Source organism: Leptodactylus fuscus, chromosome 1, assembly GCF_031893055.1.
Source record: "Leptodactylus fuscus isolate aLepFus1 chromosome 1, aLepFus1.hap2, whole genome shotgun sequence".
Lineage (NCBI taxonomy): Eukaryota > Metazoa > Chordata > Amphibia > Anura > Leptodactylidae > Leptodactylus > Leptodactylus fuscus.
The window spans coordinates 319,971,023-319,993,266 of record NC_134265.1 but is presented as its reverse complement, the minus strand read 5'-3'; positions in this window follow the sequence as shown (position 1 = coordinate 319,993,266).

The following is a 22,244-nucleotide window of genomic DNA, read 5'->3' as shown; positions in this document are numbered from 1 at the left end:
GTGGCATCAGGAAGAAAAATTTGTCCCAGGAAAAATTAAGACCTCATATGGCTCTGGGAGTGGAGAAATAAAAAAGTTATGGGGTTTAGAAGGAGGGGAGTCAAAAACGAAAATCAAAAAATGCCATCGACGGGAAAGGGTTAACTTCAAATACCTCTGTCCCAAAGTCACTATGTAAAGTTTCTCACAACACCGTATAGCAACTCAAATACAAATTAACTTCAACACAAAAGTCTCATGTATTCTCTGAATTACAGCAAAAACAAGATACAAACTTACATTTCATATCCCATACCTTATACACACTACGAAAACCTTACCCGCTTATACACACTTCTACAATCACCACAGGCGAAGTCGCGGGTACCAGCTAGTATCAAATAAAATCAAGAACAATATTATATTTTACATTTTAAATAAGACTATAATTTTGTTTCCTAGTATTACAGTAAAAATATATTCAATGCATCTGATTCAGCCACAGAAATAATATTTTGAGGATAATATAATACACTAAATGTTAGGCAATATTTTCTTTTATTTCTGTACAGAGTGTATATCAGACGATTGTCATGGACTAAGGCTGCTTTCCTTGCCTTTGTGACACTAATGCGGCTACAAAGAGTACAGTTCATTCCAATGATCACTTTCACAATTACGCTCTGTTCACACTAGCATCAACTAACCATCGGAGGACCAGAGTACCGAATAGGCGGACTGCAAAAAAGGGATTACACACGGAATACGATGAACTCCATTGACTATAGTGGGGTCCTATGGGTGTCCAAGATTTTAAAACTGAAATCGACTTTCAGGTGGACACTGGGATGAAGTTTCCAATGGAGACTCTGGCATAGATGTGAACATAGCCTTACCACTCACTACAAATTAAGAAAAACAATATGCACGCCCAAACAACACACTCATGAACAAACATGCTGCCCCACTCATGGAAAAACAATGGGACTATCTTATAATTCCATTTTTGCCTGGATTTGTTGTATGGTTTAATTATTATGTATTATGTTAATTATTATGTATAACACTATACTATACCATGTTTAATACTACACCTAGGTTTGACTTCAAAAACTGTGAATTAACCATACAGTGATACATAATAATTATTATGTGTATTATGTGTTATTCATTATGTATTATGACTTTTACTATGTATTATGTAATATGGTAACGCGACTTTTTGTACAAGTACACTCCACTTCTAACATACATAGTAACATAGTTACATAGTAGATGAGGTTGGATGAAGACATCAGTCCATCAAGTCCAACCTATAACCCTACAATCCCCTACAGTGTTGATCCAGAGGAAGGGGAAGTTCTTTGTATTGTCCCTTCATGTATTAGTACATTGTTATTAGATCTCCCCATAGACGTCTTTTTTCTAAGCTGAATAACCCCAAGTTTGTTAATCTATCATTGTACTCCAATCCACCCATTCCCCTAATAAATTGCACCAACAATCCTTAGTAAATTCTGATCCCCTCCAGTTAGAGAATTGTGAAAAATATTTCAACCGGTGTGAAACATTTTCATAAATTTGTCACGAAAAAAATAAGCATGTCACAAAAATGTCATAAAAATATCCAGTTCTTATAAATCGACCTCATATACTAGCTACTCCTTGGAGAAAAGTCCTTTGCTTCTAGCAGCATGGGTTGAAACAGATGTACACAAATCCAATTGACTGTGGAGATATGTGAATCATGGAGATAACAGAGATGATGATCTATGTAATGAACATTAAGATTCCAATATTGTGAAAATACACACAAACTGTGCTTGACCAGACTCTTAAGATGCACACCATGTACTTATGATAATCATACAAGAATCCCCTAAGGAAATATTTTCAAAATTATACATATCCTTCTACCAGACTTGCAACAATCGGAAGTAGACCATGTGCATATCTAATAAAAGAAGATTGACGTTGTGTCCGGGAGACATTCACACATCAGAATGTCAGAAAGGAGACATCACTAGATATTGTTACTGTTCGCCGCATCATTTATTACATTTCAACAAAGAAAAAAAAAAAAAAAAGAAACAAAAAAGATGAAATCCTAAATATCTGGATTATTATATTTAATGTAAATTTTATGAAATTCTAAATGTCTGGCATTATTAGAGACTCCACAAAAAGATTTTTTTTTTTTTTTTAAATTGTGTTATTGTATTATATAATGAAGTAAAATGGCACGTATAGCTCTATGATAGCAGAGATTAAGTAACACTTAACAGCGGGAGTCTTCAGGCATTGTGTGCCAGGCTTGATGTCCCCTTAATTTATGACTAGTCTCATTCCTCTATATGAATTAGGTGCCTCCTATGGGAGTCAATGTGTCTCAGCTAAAAATCTATGCCGATTTCTGTTGTCATTTACGCCACAGAGGTGTCCCTGCCAACACCTTGTACAAGCACCACTTACAAGGATTAATTAATCATGAATTCTCCTAATGTGTTAACACCATGAGAGAGCGTATTAGCACTATTAATGGCTTTTCAATTACTTTTATGTTGCGTGGTAAGATATGCTGCAACAAGTTATCAGTAACAGTTAGGGTCAGTTAAACTTTGTTACATCTGTATGTTCCATGGCCAAAACTAGGTATAGTTTAAGTTTATAAGTATCAAGTATTGCCATTCATGATAATAATGGGGGGCTTTGACTAAAACTAGAGAGCATTGAGCCTAGCATTGAGAAGAAATTCCTTCTGCCAATAAAACTTGTGGTTGGCATTGGGCTGACATTAAGTACAGGGTGGCTCATAAAGAATGGTGAAAAATTATAGTCTTGGTATTCATAACCGAGATGATATAACAGAAATTCATTAAAGAGGACCTTTCACCATTTTGCCCACAGGCAGTTCTATATACTGCCGGAAAGCTGACAGTGCGCTGAGTTCAGCGCACTGTCGGCTTTCCCGATCTGGGCCCAGTGTGAAGAGCTTACGGTCCCGGTACCGTAGCTCTTCTATGGTCAGAAGGGCGTTTCTGACAGCCAGAGACGTCCTTCTTCTCAGCACAGTCAATCGCGCTGTGCTGTGAGAGCCGGGAGGAACGCCCCCTCCATCTGCTCGCAGTACTCGTCCATAGACGAGCATTATCAGGGAGGGAGGGGGCGTTCCTCCCAGCTCTCACAGCACAGCGCGATTGGCTGTGCTGAGAAGAAGGACGTCTCTGGCTGTCAGAAACGCCCTTCTGACCATAGAAGAGCTACGGTACCAGGACCGTAAGCTCTTCACACCGGGCCCAGATCGGGAAAGCCGACGGTGCGCTGAACTCAGCGCACTGTCAGCTTTCCGGCAGTATATAGAACTGCCTGTGGGCAAAATGGTGAAAGGTCCTCTTTAACATGAAAAGACAAGTTTTAGCCATACAGTACAAATGTCCAATGTGATTCCCATTGGTGAAAACAAAGATTTGTACATGGTAGTCCAGTCCTGTCCAAAAACGTGGCAGCATATCCATGGACTACACTGCTTCAGTGATGGATCGCCTCACGTCATTCCGATCTTATGGTTGGGAGCGGATGCACTTCACAATGTAGCTCCTATAGAAAGGACTCCTTGATATTCCTTAATGTAGCCCTGCAGAAAGAGGTTGTAGGATGTTGGGTCTAGCCAGCAGACCATTGGTGAATTTTTTTTATTTATTTATTGTTTTTGTTGCATCCAAACCAAAATCCCTGTGGAGTTTCTCTCAGGTGTTGGTGAACATCCAAATAGAACTATAGAGGTACATCATCTTGATGATAGAATACGTTTGGCATATCTTCTTCTATTTTAGCATACTCCATTTCATTAACATATCCAGTGGCCAGTGACAGTAATCTGGACAAGTTTTGCTGTACAGTCACAACACACCCCATTCTTTTTCTTGCTACAATGTCACAATTCTGTATAAGAACATTTCAAATTTGGCTATTGAAAAACTCAACCTTCAGGTAATACTCTCCAACAAATGGATAATGTAGAAATTCTAAAGCTGTGAATGACAAATAGCATCCTAGTCCTAGTAAGACAGGAACACCACTTGGCCAAACAAAAAGATTACTCAATAGAAGCTTAAACTCTAGGCCAGGCAATGGTATGCTATGTTTTTTTTATGGATGAGCTTGTTTTTTTTGTTTTTGTTTTTTTTTGGGGGGGGGGGGTTGGCATGGAGTATATATTATTATGTTTTTCATTTGACCAAGAGGTCTTGTTGGACTCAGTTTGTCATAATATTACATTGGTATTGTTTCATAAATAATCCGAAATATGGACTTCAACACTCTCTAGAGTCCCCTCAATTGCTATATCTTTTGATTTCCCTTAAGTATTTTGTATGCAAATGTCTTCTTTATTACATTTCCTCATGGCTGGATATGTCCAGAGCTGTGTGCCATGAGACTGTTATCCTTTTAAAAGCAAAGCAGTTTGGAGATCTTGTACTGCAAGATGTCTATCCTATATCCATTGCAATATAGTCATTACCACGTCATAATATTGTAATATTGATTCAACAAGACATTGGAGTTCCTTGTGAGAACTATGATCTGTTCAATTCATACCATTGTATGATTTAAGAAAAATATACTGTAATATTTTATATTATTTTATGCAAATATACAGTTTTCCTGTATAAACTCCATGTATTGTTTAGATTATTCAGTAAAAAAAAGGAATTATATTGTGCAGAAGTATATACAATATTTCGTTGGAAAGTGGTTTTATTTAATTTCTTTTCCTGTAAGGAAAATCCTCATTTCTTGAGTCCTGACAATTTATCCTCTTAGATGTGAATCTTTCTTAATTTTATCCTTTTACTTCACTCCATTAGCTATTTTTGAACAAAAAAGTTCCAGTTTATTACGTTCTGTTCCCCTCGGAATGCATTTGAAGCGGACCTCGCTTTTCCTCTGCTTGTTTTCCAGATCATCAGTTCTGCAAATAAGTGAAGTATTTTGATCTTTAAGTTGTTTCAGTTATACAGACATGACAAAAATGTGCACTTCTATCTTGCAATTCTATTTCACTGACTGATTCCCAAGACAGTAATTGATTTTCTGAGGTCCAAAATTGTAACATCAAAGTCCGCTTTAAAATAAAGCTACAAGTCTCTGGTTTCTCTCTTGGTTAGTATCAGTCTTCAGGGCATACTTGTACATGTGTTGCCCCAGATCTTATCATGTAATACTATGTATATACAGATTTCCTGAGCTTTTTGCAATTGTAATAACAATCTTTTACACTTTATATCTAGGAATGTTACGGATGTTTTTAGTTTATCGTTCCCAATGACATTGGATGCAGCAAAAAATATCTCACATAAAGAATAAGGTGTTTTAATAGAAAGTGATCTATGGCTAATTATTAATTGCTTGATCTGTGCTTTCTTCTAATTAATTTCTCACCTGGCTTCAAGGGCGACATATCGATTACTTGCAACTTGTACAGTATTTATACCGCTCAGGGCACAAGAATAGTTTAATGATCCTTTTTATCAATGCGGATTGTGCTGGTTTCCTTGTTTAGCTTTTCATGTGTATACATGGTAACTTGGTAGTTATTGAATTATCCATGTTCTTGGAGTAAGATATAGTATGTATATAGTATATATATTATAGTATAGTATGGATACTTGAGACCACTGAGGCGAATCATCTTCAATAGACAGTTGCGAAAATCAATCCAGTGGTTAAAGGGATGATACAATTACCAATTTATATACTTTGTTTTATTTTTTTCAAATTGTCAAAATTTGTGTTTTTACTCTATCATTATTTTATGTCCACTGCTCTCATCCATCATGGGATGAAAGCAACGGACAATGAAAGACATAAGCAGAAAGAGCCCCCTCCATTGGGTATCCATCTGGATTCACCCTAATATAAAAAAAAAAATGGTGGAAGCTTCCTTCCGTCATGTTTTTTTTTTTTTGCTTTTGTGATATATGAAAAAGTCCTTCACAAACGACTTCAAAGTCCTTTAAAAATTCTAAAACTTTGCAGCTTTTGCTTTGACCACTGAGCACTTCTTGCTGTCATCACAGGCTCTTCTTTTGCGATGGGGGAGTCAGTTTTCCCCCTCTCTTTATAGTGACCTCTGCACATAGGCTACATGAATACATATGACAATGGTGAGCTGACATGTATGACGTGAATGCTGAGGTTTAATGACAGGCCTCAGAAGTCCAGGGTCCACTGGGGACCCTGGAGGCTGGAAGAGGACTGAAGACACCAGTGAAGAAGTGAAGAAGCTCCAGATGCCATGAGATGCCAAAGATGAATATTTATGTAGCTAAATATAATACTCAGTATTCCATATTACTGCTGTAGATGCTATGTTACCCAGTTTTCACAGAAGTTGGACATCTGGAAAGCTCTGGATCATGGAGATTATATTATATTACTTCATGTATTATCTGACAGTCCCTATTACAGCATTACCTGGTATGCTACCCAGCCATCATGAGACCCCGAAAAGCAACTCTGAGATAATATGCCATGCAATTCAGTACATATACATTATAGAATGAGGGAAATAGTGAGGCCTGGCATTCAGAATACCCATCCATTGGTTGTTTCCAAAGCTCGTAAAAGGTAACCATGCATACTATTGCAGGGGTATAGGAAAAGGGGGAATTATCAAAGCATTATTTGCCATTTAGCAGTTGGGGACAGTTGGGTGAATTTCCCTGTAGAGCTGTACTGGGTTGTATTGCTGTTACTGTGTGTACGATACAAACAGTAGTACCACTAGTACCAGCAGTATCTATTTATACTTTTACTTGGGGGATTGCTTCCAAAATAATGTCCATATTCACTGTATATAAAAAATGTGTACAACCTAAACCCTGCCTGACCATTCTAGGGCGAGGGGAAAAACGTGGCTGCTACCAAAGAGAAGAATACATGGCTTTTCTAATTTATTTGCCTGATTTCATACTTTGCAATTATGATATAAGAGAATGAGCTCAAGAAAAAACAAAATATTATGACAAATGTCATATAGGGAATTATGTATTCTTCTTAATTTAACCTAAATCTAGGTTTAGTGGTCCTTTAAGAACAAAGGATTGAGAATATTGAGTTTCAACGTGCCAAATACAAGTTTTACCAAGCATAGGTTGAATGAAATGTGGTCAAACATTCAATACACATTAGAAGGTCAGCTAGTCCTGCCAAAAATGTTAGCAATAGTCACCTTATGATCATGTAGAGAAAATAAAAATAAATAAGAAAAATAAATTAAAAGGAAGGAATTTTTCCCCCTGAAATAGGGCAATTGGCATGAGCCTCATGTTTTGTTTTGTTTTGCCTTCCTCTGGATCAACACTGTAGGAGACTGTAGGTTTATAGGTCGGACTTGATGGACTGATGTCTTCGTCCAACCTCATCTACTATGTAACTTCGTAAAATAAAAATATGTATCAGAACAGTAGTATTGATGGAATATAGAATATATTTGGTAAATGAAGGAAAGTCAATTTATGATCAATATGAGCAGTGCTGCTGCTATTGCAACCCCATTATTTCCCCTTAAAGGGATTCTACCACTAAACTAACATTTTTTCTAAGGACCACGTCGGAATATCCTTAAGAAAGGCTATTTGTCTCCTACCTTTAGACGTGGTCTCCGCTGCCGTTCTGTAGAAATACCGGCTTTATGCAAATGAGCTCTCCGCAGCAATGAGGGCGGGCCCCAGCGCTGAAACGCCGGTGAGCGTGTCCCCATTGCTGCCCGAGAGCTGTTTCCAGTGCCGCCTCCTTCTAGAGCAGCAACTCCGCCTCTTCTGTCTTCTGATGCGGTCCAACTTCCAACGCCTGCGCAGTAGGCTCCTGTATTGAACTACAGGAGCGGTCTCCCAAAAATGGCTGCTGGCCAGCGGCCATTTTTGGGTGGCCGCTGTATGCTTCTGTATTGAGCTACAAGAGCATTGAACTCTGTGCAGGCGTCGGAAGTTGGACCGCATCAGAAGACAGAAGAGGCGCAGTTGCTACTCAAGAAGGAGGTGGCGCTGGAAACAGCTCTCGGGCAGCAATGGGGACGCGCTCACTGGCGTTTCAGTGTGGGGCCCACCCTCATTGCTGCGGAGAGCTTAAAACCGGTATTTCTACGGAACGGCGCGGCGGAGACCACGTCTAAAGGTAGGAGACGAATAGCCTTTCTTAAGGCTATTACGACGTGGTCATTAGAGATTAGTTTAGTGGTAGAATCCCTTTAACTAATATACGAAGCATCGACTGGCCTATGTAGTAGTATGGTGCCCAAAGTCATTAAAGTCACACCCTGCTTGGATTAACGCTCAGCATCTAGTTCTGGTCTATTAGGGGATTTAGAGGATTTTCATGTGCTTTAGTTCACAGATATAAAGGTAGAAAACCTACAGCAGATTACAGTAACAGCAAAATGGATGACAAAAAAAAAATTAGTGTGAACATTGCAGTGCAGATCTTAAATCTGCAGCAGGTAAATTTATGCCACAGCTACTCATGTAAAGCATGTGTATTTGATGTTAATTCCGTTGTGAATCTATGATGAATTATTCTGTTTAATTTTCAGGTATAAAAAGTGTCAATATGACTCCTTGCACTCCAGGATGCTCACTTAATGGCACACTAGGATGCTTCTGTAACTAAGTTTTGACAGCTGCTTTACATGTGAAACCCAATTTTATTTGTATTTGTCATCTTAAGAAGAAATAGAAAAGGTCACTTTATAATCTGAATAGGAAATCACTTTACTGTAAACAAGCGAGTGCACTTTGCAGAGCCAGCATGCTACTTGGAAAGTCAAGGCTGCATGTATCCATTCAAATCAAGGCACATGAAACCAATATTCTTGTGGTCAGTGTGTATGGGAGGGTACCAATGGTCACACTCCCACAGATCTACACCTTATTCCCAATTTATAGGATAGAGGATATGTTGTCTCCAATAGAAAAACCCTATTAATCATATCATACCTACAATTATAAAACCACTTCTCACAAATGAATAGTGCATGCGTATATAAGAAATGTATATATTAATACACCTGATTAAAGGGGTTCAATCATTAAAATGGCATTTTTTTTTTCTCCCTAACACGTAGGAATAGCCTTAAGAAAGGCTTAAGAAAGGCTATTCTACCTTTAGATGTTCTTTGCACCACCAATCAGGAGAAATCCCGGTTTTCTTCTGTATGCAAATAAGTTCTCTCGCAGCACTGGGGGCAGGCCCCAGCACTCAAACAGCACTGGGGGCGCCCCAATGCTGCAAGAGAAATCTCCAGTGACTTCATCTGGAATGCCTCTGTCCGTGTCTTCTTCTGGCGCTGGGCATCAAACATCTAGGAATGTGCAGTCAGCTCTGCCATCGGGTCTTGGGCAGAGCCAACTGCGCATGTCAGCGGTCATTTTTTGTGTAGTACGCTCGTGTAAGCAGCCACAAAAAAAAAAATGGGCATGGACATGCACAGACAGCTCTGCCCAAGGCCTGATTACTGCACTTGCTTAGAAGTTTGATGCCCAGTGCCGGAAGAAGACATGGAGAGAGGTGTTCCAGATGAAGATAGAGGCGTCGCTGGAGATTTCTCTTGCAGCATTCGGGACACCCCCAGTGCTGCGAGAGAACTCATTTGCATACAGAAGAAAAACGGGATTTCTACCGAATGGTTGCGCAGAGAAGACATCTAAAAGGTAGGAGAAGAATAGCCTTTCTTAAGGCTATTCCTATGCTTTAGGGAGAAAAAATGGCATTTTAATGATTGAATCCCTTTAAAGAAACCTGTTTCCTTCACCACTTATTAAGCTGTACTCCTCCTTATGTTCACTCAAGTTGTGTACATAAAGTCAATATCATGCATAGAACTCCATGGAGACGGGAAGGAGAGGAGGAGGATAATTGATTTATTGCTTCATTCCCTGGAGTGCTAAATGTTTAGCGTAAATCATGGCAGTGATAAGAGTTACCTGAATAGCAGAGTGTAATAGCTGCAGTCATTTGCATGTGTTTTACAGCAGTCTCTTCTTCCCCCTCCCTTCTCCATAAACTAATATATAGAAAGTAACTCAGCTTGATACATGGAGAAGGAAACATTTCTCTTTAATCAGATATATTACAAAGTTTATTATATTCACCTGTACTATTCATGCGCAAGAAGTTGTTCTATAATTGGTATACTTAAAGGAAAAATTATACAGATCAAGTTGTCACAATCTGCAGGTCAAAGCTTTCTGACAAGTATTTAACCACTTTTTCTGTGAAGTACTTTAATGGCAAAATTGAAAAAAAAAGAAACAATGGCTTCAAAAAAGTCTTGGGCTAGATGTATTCACATCTGTATTAATATTTATTACTAACACCACAATATTTCAATAACTCGGACTATACTGTAACCATTTTTAAGGGGTTGTGCTGTTATGGACATTTATTCCATATCCACAGGTCAGGGGATAAATGTCTGATCACTGGAGGACCAGTTGCAAGGTCCCCCAATGATTGGGAAGATGGTTTAGCGAAAATCCCAGTTAAAGCTTCCTTGCTAGGTTTGAGCCAATCTTGACTCTTCAGGATCGATTTTGAAATCCGATTTCCAATCATTTTTCATTCAAACCCGATCTCGATCCCAATTCCGATCCCAATTCAAGTCAATGGGATTTTTTTACTAATTGGAGATCGGATTTTAAAAACAATTCTATTCACTGTACAGCATGGAATCTAACAATTGAATGCTTTGTTAGAATCCATGCTGTGTAGTGATTTTTTTAAATCACTAAGTAGCCAGAGGATTTTTTTTATTAATCCTCTGGCTACTTAGTCCCCCCTGGTGTCCACTTACCTGCAGAGATGGTTGGTCCGGTGCCCGGTGTTCTCGTTCTTCTTTGCCTTGCTGCCCCCTGCCTCACTGGTTAGGAGAGTGTGGGCAGGTTAGGAGAGTGTGGACGGGTACTGGGAGGGGAGATGTCACGTCTTCCCGCCCTGTACCCACCCACACTCTCCTAAGCCACAAGCCCTGCCTTCTTCCTAGCTCTTAAACACTAACCTGGGAGGCAGGGGCAGCGAGTCGAAGAAGAACGAGAACACTGGGCACCGGACCAGCCATCTCTACAGGTAAGTAGCTACTAGAGATGTTAGCTAGTCTCCCATTAGAATGAATGGACGCAGCCGGCGCGTAGGGGGTTAAGGCTGTGTGCCAGCTGCTTCCATTCATTCCTATGGAACCGCAGCGGAGCCTTCACACTGAGTCTACAATACTCAGTGTGAAGGCTAACATTGTTAGCTTTTCCCACAATGCTTGGCCAGTAGCAAAGCATTGTGAGAAATAATCACTGATTTTGATCCCACCTAAAAAGATCGTGTTCGGAATTCCGATCGTGATCGTGAAATTTTCTTGATCGCAATCCAATCTTTTACGAACACAATTGCTCAACCCTACTCCTTGCGAATGGAGGGCCAGTGCAGTTGCCTGACCGGTGATCTATTCACTTTTAGAAGAGCATCAGGGACAGGCGAGTATGTTTTTTTTTTCCTAATAAGTTCTAATTTAACTTCATATTTTTCTTATATATTCCATTATTGCTTTTCATAGAAAGTTTTATGATGTCTTCAAAACTTTATACAAAATATATAAGTAATTGACATCACGCCTACTGTTCCCAGTTTTATATACTGACAAAAGTATAAGTGAAACAGTAATGCAACAATTCGACAAAGGTTTTGCATAAGAAAAAAACAGAATACTGTCAATAAAGACAAGAGAAGAATTGATTATATCTGCTTCACAGACTTATTTTTTAATGCGTTTATTTTACTAACAAAAGATTTTTACCTTTAAAAGCATTTAAGAATGACTTTCAAAGAGCTATAAATGTTGATAGAGTGCCTTAGGGAGTATTACATTGATATTATATTATACATATTTACTCCATTAAGTGGTTAGCTTCAACATTTTTATAGCTTGACTGATTTTAGCTCCCTCTATTGAAAACCAAACCTTTTATAAAAATGATAGAGCAGATCTATAAATATATTTGTAGAAAAATAGTTAAAAAAAACATTCTGTATCTACCCTGGCTTAGTTTTTAGCCAACATAAGATCTAGAGATGCACCTTGTTTTATTTTACATTGAGCTTGGTTAAAGGGGTTTTCTGGGTTATAAAGATTGATGATTTATCCTATTTACCCTAGAATATTTCATTTTCTCTAGGATATTGCATCAATATCAATATCAGATTGGTGGGGGTCCAACACCCATCAACCCCATTTATGAGCAGTTCCCAGAATTCAACTACACAGAGCAAGAGAAACAGATACGGTAGCTGTGTTCTCTGTGTAGTGGTCAGACCAGGGCATTGCGATCAGCTCCCATTTCCATAAATGCTGCAGTGACTCAGCTCAGCCACTACACAGAAAACACAGCTGTCTGCTTCTTGCTCCGTTCTCCGGGTATCAGCTACTAACACATGCTAACCAGTGGAGGATGTGGGTGGATGCTGGACCTAGGTCATCAATTATTTTAGCTTGGCAACCCTCATTAAGGATTCCAATTTTCACAAAAACCAATTCAGTACAACTTAGTGACATGCTAAAAAATACCATTGACAGGGTTCAATGTACAACACAGTCACTGGGTGGTCACACAAAGGCTCATCTAGAATAGATTGGTGACAGATTATTGTGAAATTAGTATTGTTTTGAAAAGCTGGTCATCCCATGACACATATTTGGTCATAGCCAGGTAAGAGCGTAGATAAGGACACATCTGTATTAATACCATATGATTGTGAGCCACCTGTGCAGGTCAGTGCAGCCGCTACAACAACAAAAACTGCCTAGCCAGAATTCCTGGTCTAGACAGAGACCGACCCAACCACAAGGCAACTACTGCCAAAGCAACTAGCTGTGTGAACAAAGACTTAGGAATACACAGCTAGCTAATGCCTACAGAGATTTTCCCCACTCAAACACACTAGGCAGCATGCTGCCCAACTGACAGTGGCATTGCTATCTCTGGGGAATATTTACTAACTAGGCCAACCAGGGGTGAACCTGCCCCTCTCGCCGCCCGAAGCGAACGAGAGAAAGCCGCCCCCCCCCCCGCCGGGGAGGGGCGGGGCTTAGCGGAGGAGGCGGGGCTCAGCGCCGTTCACAGGCATGAGAGCAGGCCTGCTCTCTGTCTGAGTGTGAGGGGCGGTGCTTAGTGGAGGGGCGGGGCTTAGCACCGTTCACAGGCATGAGAGCAGGCCTGCTCTCTGCCTGAGTGTGAGGGGAGGCTGCCGGAGCAGTGCTGCTTCAGCGGCCTCCCCAATCCACCGCTCCGTACTAAGCCAGTCCAGGACAGCTTGCCGCCCTCCCTGAGGCCCTGCCATAGCGCCGCCTGAAGCGCTCGCTTCAGGTCGCCTCATGGGAGGTGCGGCACTGAGGCCAACTAATATTATTCAGGCTGCCACACACATCATTTCAGGTTTGGTTTGATCTTAGAGCAACAGGTGTCCAAACCAGCCCCCTTATATAGGCAAGGGGGCTGTCAGCCTATGTCAGTAAAACAGTCGACCACGCCCGGCTGTGGCAAGGCAGATTAACCCTTGCAACCCTGGACTTTGCAGAGGAACAGGCAGCGATGCCCATATCATGGCCGCAGCTACTGCACAATCCTAACAACTACATGTATATTGCATTGTGAACATTGAGACAACAATGCTCTAATGATACTAAACATGAAGGTACAGTTGCATTCACTAAACAGACAGATTTGGTATCCAAAGGTGTCCAATAGAAGGAAAGAAAAGGCCTGGTTTTGTAGAGTCAAAAGATGAGTCACATGATCTCTCTCAGAGTGTTATCAGCTTTGAGCACTTTCATATAATATTCATCCAATGTTGAATGGACACTGTAGGAGCCCCTGTGGGATATTATACTGTGGCGGATGCCACTCTGGGACATTATACTGTGTGTTAGGGTCGCTATGGGACATTATACTGTATGGAGTGACTGCTATGGGACATAATACTGTGTGTGGAGCTGCTATAGGACAGTATACGGTGTGCAGGGGCCCCTAGTTAGACATTATAGTATGTGGAGGGAACACTACTGGACATACTGTGTTCAGTTGCCGCTATGGGACATTATATTGTATGGAGTGGCTGCTATGGGACATTATACTGTGTGGAGGGTCTGCTATTGGGCATTATACTGTGTGAAGAGGTTGCTATAGGGCATTATATTGTGTTCAGTTGCCGCTATGGGACATTATATTGTATGGAGAGGCTGCTATGGGACATTATACTGTGTGAAGGGGCTGCTATAGGGCATTATAATGTGTGCAAGCACCGCTATGGGATATTATACTATATGGAGTGGCTGCTCTGGGACATTACACTGTGTGGAGGGGCTACTATAGGACTTTGTACTGTGTGCAGGTGCAACTATGGGACATTAGTAGAAATGTAATATTTCAGTACACCATGAAAAACTTCTAGTCTAGAAACTGCCATTAAATTACTTGAGTGCATCACAACAGATGACCCAAAGACAAAGGTCTGCTGGGATCGAAACGTTCGGGTATTTTTTTTCTAATGTTGTATGCATTTATCTATTCTTTATACTCTGTGGACAAGTTTTTTATTGATTGAGATGACATAATAAAAATTTTTTGTGTGTAGAAAAACTTTTTCCTGGTGTGCTGAAATGCTACATTTCTATTATTAGTGGGATTTTCTGATATTTTCTGGCACCCTTTTTAAAAATTGATAGCCTCTCCTTGAGAAGAAGTGTGTATTTTTTTTTTTTTTTTGCTATGGGACATTATACTGTATGGAGGAGCCGCTATGGGACGTTATACTGCATGGAGGGGCTACTATGAAATATTAAACTGTATGGAGGAGTCGCTATGGGACATTATACTGTGTGGTGGAGTTGTTATGGGACATTATAGTGTATGGAGTGGCTGCTATGAGACATTATACTGTGTGAAGAGGTTGCTATGGGACATTATAGTGTGTGAAGGGCCCTCTATGGGACATTAGACAGTGCAGAGGGGCCACTATGGGACATTATATCTTGTGAAACAGCCACTATGGGACATCTTACTATATAAAGGGGCCATTATGAGACATTATAAAGTCTGGAGGCCACTTTGGGACTTTATAGTGTATGTGGGGGTCAGGAAGTGGGTGGCTATGCTGTGGAGTGGCAGCGGCCCAAGTCAAAAGGGTACTATAGGGCCCATTCTTTACTAGTTACATTCCTGCCACATTGTTACCACCCACTTGGCTAATAAAACCTAATTTTCCAAAATACTAACAGGTTTTATATCTTGGGAATGGTCTGAATGGATTTGGATGAACAAAATATCAAAATGCTCAGGGTGACAGTAACTGTCGGAAGGGCACAGATGGCGACAGATACTCTATAAATAGTCTTTCCATAGTTGAGTTGAATGAGTGTATGCTAACTCCTAATTAAGAGATTGATCTGATTGACTGCGAAGTCTTCCATGGGAGTATTTTTACATATGATGAATGCTGATAAGTAATATATTCTGTATGCTTTATGTATGAAAGATAGAATATTGCTGACAATATTCTTAATTTCCCTGTAAAATTCTGTTTATTCTGGAAATATGACATAAAAGAGTGAACATGGGTGGCAGGTAGAGACTTCCTATTAGTTATTCACCATGAAACTATTTCATTATTCCCCTTCGCCACATCACTTACCATTATTTGTAACTGGTAGTATTGTTTTTATTGAAGTGGTCCTCCAATTCTAATGTCCCACCGTACCTGATATTGAGGATGGAGATGCCTTAGTGCACAGTGTGCAGCTAGTAATACAACAATGTGACACTTGAAGAGTATTGAGCACCAGTGGGATTTTAATTGAAAGGACCTGCAAATGATATTCAGTGTGTTCTGTATGACTGCCTTTGCAACTATGCCGTTCAGCTTGCATTAGCCTCTCTCCTTGACCTGTGTCATATTTGGCAGGAGATTAGAATTTGAGGGACACTAACTTTTTATAGCTTTGGTACGTAACATAATTCTGACTATTTTATACAATGGACTGCTATACAGTGATTCAAGTTTTGACAGATTACTCAAAGTACCGTAGTCTGAAGACATCATATTCTATTTTCCTATTCTCCATCACATCTTCATTTTTCACACGTTGAATTGGAGCACAGCATACATTTGACTCACATTGGATATCTTTGTATAATTTAAGTAATGCTATACATTATTTTTTTTTATTTTCTTAGAAAAGATGAATTTCAAAGACATATTGAATAGTGATGCATAGAATCTTCCCTAGATAATGTCAGGATGTGTATCTTCATTTATTGTATACCTCCGATTTTCCTTCTCAACAACTTTATTTTCCATAATCTCTCTCGGTTCCACTGTGCCTTCTTCGTAACTGTTTTGCAGTTGATCTTTTTTCTTCCACTTCATATGGAAAAGGAAGAATGTTTAGATTTCAATTATTTCCTCAATGAAACGTATTGAAATTGCTCGGTATACAGTGTATAATCTGCACATTTCTTACAAATAAATCTATACTTTTGGGAAATTAACCTAGATTTGATGATACATTTACAATTTTATTTTTAATGGATTTATAAATAGATTTCCTTTGTGGTTGATTATACAATGTAATTGCTATTGGGTGAGCTTAGTTTGCTACTTTATTGTAAGGTATAAAAATTAGGAAAGAAATGCAAATTTCATCCAAGGGACATGATGCACATGAAAAATTTAGCGTTATGTATACTTTAAGCACTTGAATTTAACGTATTTAGCACAGTGTTTAAAGAGGACCTTGCATGACCTCCTGTACATGTGGTTTTATATACCAGGAAAAAGCCAACAGTGCGCTGAATTTAGGGCCCCGGTGCTGGAGATACTAGTGCCGTTATCTTCGGCACCAATCTCTGCCCACCATCAGAAGGGAATTCCTGACAGTCTAGCTGGGCTGTGAGGAACACCCCTCTGACTGTACTTGTGCATAGCCCTGTACTGTCAAAGGAGGCATTCCTTACTGCCTAGCAATGACGCTCAAGAGGGCTCACAGCCCAGCTAGACTTTCAGGAACGCCGTTCTGACAGTGATCAGAGATCGGTGCCGAAACTATATCTCCAGCCCGGGGGGACATAACGGGAAATCCGACAGTGTGTTGAATTCAGTGGGTGAATGTTAGGATTGTGCAGTAACTGTGGCCATGACATGGGCGTCGCTGTCAGTTCCTCTGCACAGTCCAGGGTTGCAAGGGTTAACGTGCCTTGCAACAGCCGGGCGTGGTCGACTGGTTGATCGACATGTGTGTCGACCAATGGACGCTCGGATTGGGCAGCTGGGCTATTTGCTGGTGACCGCTCCTTGCCTATATAAGGGGGCTGGTCTGGACGCCCGGTGCTCTATGATCTCATTCAAAACCTGAATTGATGTGTGTTGTGTGTGTGCTTGGGTTCCTGCCTGAAATATTATTAGAATTGCCCTAGTTAGCAAAATACCCCTGAGCTAGCATTTCCACAGTTAGTCAGGCAGCATGCTGCCTTGTATGTGTGGTACAACTCTGTAGGGGCAGCTAGTAATACTTCCCAGACAGGGTGACTGGGAGTGGGCTTGGCAGTAGTTGCCTGGGTGGTTGGGTGGAACTGCACAAAGGGTTTACTTGGTCTCTGGCTAGTCCTAGAGTTCAGGCTAGCCAGTTTGTTTATTTGTGCGGCTGCTCTGACTGCATGCCTCTGTGAATATTAACAGAGCGCACCTGGTCCTTTATGTTAGCTGCAGTGACAGTAACTGTTAGCCTTTGTTCACACCAGGTTGGTTAGTAGTCAGTGGCCCAGAGGGCTCCATAGGGTTTCATTTGTTTGTTTGTTTTTTTAATAAACCCTGCTGACCATAACAGTGAACTCCTGATGGTCTCACAGTGTTGAGACTGACTAACCCTGTTAATGATACACTGTCTACCAGTAAGTATTTGGACACCCATGCAAATGAAGATATTTGCAGCCATGATGTACGTCATGACTTCTGCTGTTAAATATCATGTAGGAAACAGTATTGGCATTAGTCGCGTGCAAGATGCAACAAAGTGCAGAGTTGTTTTGAGAAAGGGGCAATTGTCGGATACCACAGAAAATAGTCAATCCTTAAGGGACATAGCAAGCAAACTGAATTACCCAAATTCGACAGTGGCCTATGTGATTAAAAAGTGGAAGATGAACAAAGATTGTCGGAATGTGCCCCGAGTCAGCAGACCCCTGAAACTGGGAGATAGAGACCAATGGGTGCAGGCCAGAGAAACCGCACCCAACCGATGTCTCACATACACCAGGAGTTTCAACAGGCATCCAGGAGTATTGTGCCGATCAATACCATCTGTAAGGAAGCATCTGCTGGATTCTACCCACTATTGGATATGAATAAATGTTGTTTTTCTATTCTACCACAGGTGTCCAAATACTTATTGGTAGACAGAATAATAATAATAATAATAATAATAATAATAATAATAATAATAATAATTAATAATAATAATATCACCCTATAAAATAAAATAACTTAATAAATGTTAGATATCTAAATGTAATATTTCAAATTCTTGTTAGATGTTAACATTAAGTTTTCTAAATTTAGTTCACCGTGACTTTTTCGATAGGGGCACCATTGTGTAACTGGGGACATCTATGACTTGGAGTTCTCTTGTAATGGATCGTAGCTCCAGTGAACACTGACAGGTCACTGTGTTTGCAAGTGCATAATTATTTTTAATACAACTTTTAGTTCTATTAAAACTACTGCAGTGAAATGAGATGTGCATGTATTACTTTCTTTTATGTCTGTTTTACTGCATTAGCCTTTGGCATTCTTGGAAAAGGCTCAGAACTGACCTTTATGACATCTATTCACTTGTAAGACTCATTTGCAGTTAATCACTTCTTTTATAGGCTTAAATCTATTAAAAAATTCCAAGCTTAACTTAAGGTTGTGACCTATTTTCTCCAATGAATCATCTTCTGATTTCTTTTAGCCATGCTATGAAAAAGTACATATCAGATAAGTGATAGATAATAGCCTATATGTGTGCTTGGGACAATTCTTCATGGATACAAATATTAATAACTTTTTACCTGATATCTATTAAAATATATTAAAATGATAGAATTTTGTGATGTGAATTTATAAAGGGGAGGATAAAGACTCAACTTTTGTGTTTATGGTAAAAAATAATTACATATTTCCTTACATCCTTAAGTTCTGCATGTACAGAAATCTACCAAACTGAAAATTTTACCCACACTTTTAGATATAAAATTAAAAAGTTACCCAGGGTTTTAGGCTGAGGGCTACACAGGCTTTTTGTGGATTGATTTTCAAATACTTTCATGAACTTTAGTATGCAGGTATTTGCTTCCTCAAGGGGGTATTGCAGACTTAAAGTATTCATCATCACAGAGAATCTAGTAAGATTGCACAGAGACTAAACTGAATCACTGCTGCTTAACTTCTGTTAGAAGTGAATGAAAACTAATCTGCAGTAATCTGATCTTTCCACTACACAGACAACGGAGCTATCTGCTTCCTGCTCCTTTCTATATGGTCAACAGCTGGGAACAACTGATCAATAGGTATGCTCAGTGCAAATTTGAAATTGATTATCTACCCTTAGTATAGGTTATCGATATTTTTTTATCCTGGAAAACTTTGTGCTTGGCTTAACATAACCTAACATTTAAGACACAATATGACTTAAAGGGGTTGTATCATCTCAAGCATCCTATCTATACTGGTAGTTTATGTAAATTGTAGACATTTCCTAAATATATTGCTTAGAAATGCTGCTTTGTTTGCCTGCTATGTGAACATATTAGTCCCACTGTTTACACAGTGTTGCTATAACCACGGACCTGCAGAACAAGTGATGTCACTTACTGCTCTGCTGGCAGGACAATCAGTTCAGCTAATTGCAATTTGCTGATAAAGCCCTGACTGTTATCTATCTATGTAAGCACACAGATAACACGGAGTCAGTTCTCTACAAGCATGTGCATATTATCTGATCTGCATAAGTATTGTGATCCTTCTCAAGCCAGTTCAGCAAGAGGGAGCGAGAAGAGAGTGCAGGAAGACAGTTGAAACAGTCAGATGGGAAAACCCCTTTAATTGAAAAAAAACAAAACATGGTTTTGCAATACTCTTCGTTTGGCAGATGTACTTTACATGCTATCTGTCTATATGTGACTACCTAGTTGGGGCATCCTATTGAGTGTTTAGCTAGCATTAATCCCAATATTGTATGGAATTTGTTCTATGATAAACATCAAGCATCACTTGATATTATTTTTTTGCTTGGCATCAACTGGATATCTCATGTACTTACAGTAGGTTTGGTGCAGTATTTCAGTTAAGTATACTGCAACCATTCACCTACATGATCTACATCCCTGCAAATAAAATATATAGCTAAATTCATGTCACATCCTTATGGTATCTGTATTTTAGATTAGTGGGGACAGTGTGCCTCTGAAAAATACCTTTAGATTTGAATAGGTGAGTGACCCCCCCCCCTTTTCCCCAAAAAAATGCATATATTGAAGTCATATTTAGGCCAATGTAAATTGGTGACCGAATATCCCTTAAAGGGCTTTCCAGGCTAAAAAATATTGATGACGTATCCTAAGGATAGGTCATCATTATCAAATTGGTGGTGGTCCTACACTTGGCACCCCCATCAATCAGCTATTCTCTGCAGATAATACAGTGCCTACAAGTAGTATTCAACCCCCCTGCAGATTTAGCAGGTTTGATAAGATGCAAATATGTTAGAGCCTTCAAACTTCAAACAACAGCAGGATTTATTAACAGATGCATAAATCTTACAAACCAAAAAAGTTATGTTGCTCAGTTAAATTTTAATAAATTTTAAACATAAAAGTGTGGGTCAATTATTATTCAACCCCTAGATTTAATATTTTGTGGAATAACCCTTGTTTGCAATTACAGCTAATAATCGTCTTTTATAAGACCTGATCAGGCCGGCACAGGTCTCTGGAGTTATCTTGGCCCACTCCTCCATGCAGATCTTCTCCAAGTTATCTAGGTTCTTTGGGTGTCTCATGTGGACTTTAATCTTGAGCTCCTTCCACAAGTTTTCAATTGGGTTAAGGTCAGGAGACTGACTAGGCCACTGCAACACCTTGATTTTTTCCCTCTTGAACCAGGCCTTGGTTTTCTTGGCTGTGTGCTTTGGGTCGTTGTCTTGTTGGAAGATGAAATGACGACCCATCTTAAGATCCTTAATGGAGGAGCGGAGGTTCTTGGCCAAAATCTCCAGGCAGGCCGTGCTATCCATCTTCCCATGGATGCGGACCAGATGGCCAGGCGCCTTGGCTGAGAAGCAGCCCCACAGAATGATGCTGCCACCACCATGCTTGACTGTAGGGATGGTATTCTTGGGGTCGTATGCAGTGCCATCCAGTCTCCAAACGTCACGTGTGTGGTTGGCACCAAAGATCTCGATCTTGGTCTCATCAGACCAGAGAACCTTGAACCAGTCTGTCTCAGAGTCCTCCAAGTGATCATGAGCAAACTGTAGACGAGCCTTGACATGACGCTTTGAAAGTAAAGGTACCTTACGGGCTCGTCTGGAACGGAGACCATTGCGGTGGAGTACGTTACTTATGGTATTGACTGAAATCAAAGTCCCCACTGCCATGAGATCTTCCCGGAGCTCCTTCCTTGTTGTCCTTGGGTTAGCCTTGACTCTTCGGACAAGCCTGGCCTCGGCACAGGAGGAAACTTTCAAAGGCTGTCCAGGCCGTGGAAGGCTAACAGTAGTTCCATAAGCCTTCCACTTCCGGATGATGCTCCCAACAGTGGAGATAGGTAGGCCCAACTCCTTGGAAAGGGTTTTGTACCCCTTGCCAGCCTTTTGACCCTCCACGATCTTGTCTCTGATGGCCTTGAAATGCTCCTTTGTCTTTCCCATGTTGACCATGTATGAATGCTGTTCACAAGTTTGGGGAGGGTCTTAAATAGTCAGAAAAGGCTGGAAAAAGAGATAATTAATCCAAATATGTGAAGCTCATTGTTCTTTGTGCCTGAACTACTTCTTAATACTTTAGGGGAACCAAACAGCATTCTGGTGGTTTGATGGGTTGAATAATAAATGACCCTCTGAATAAACTTTTCACAATTTAAAAAAAAAATAAACAAAGAAATAACATTCTTTTTTGCTGCAGTGCATT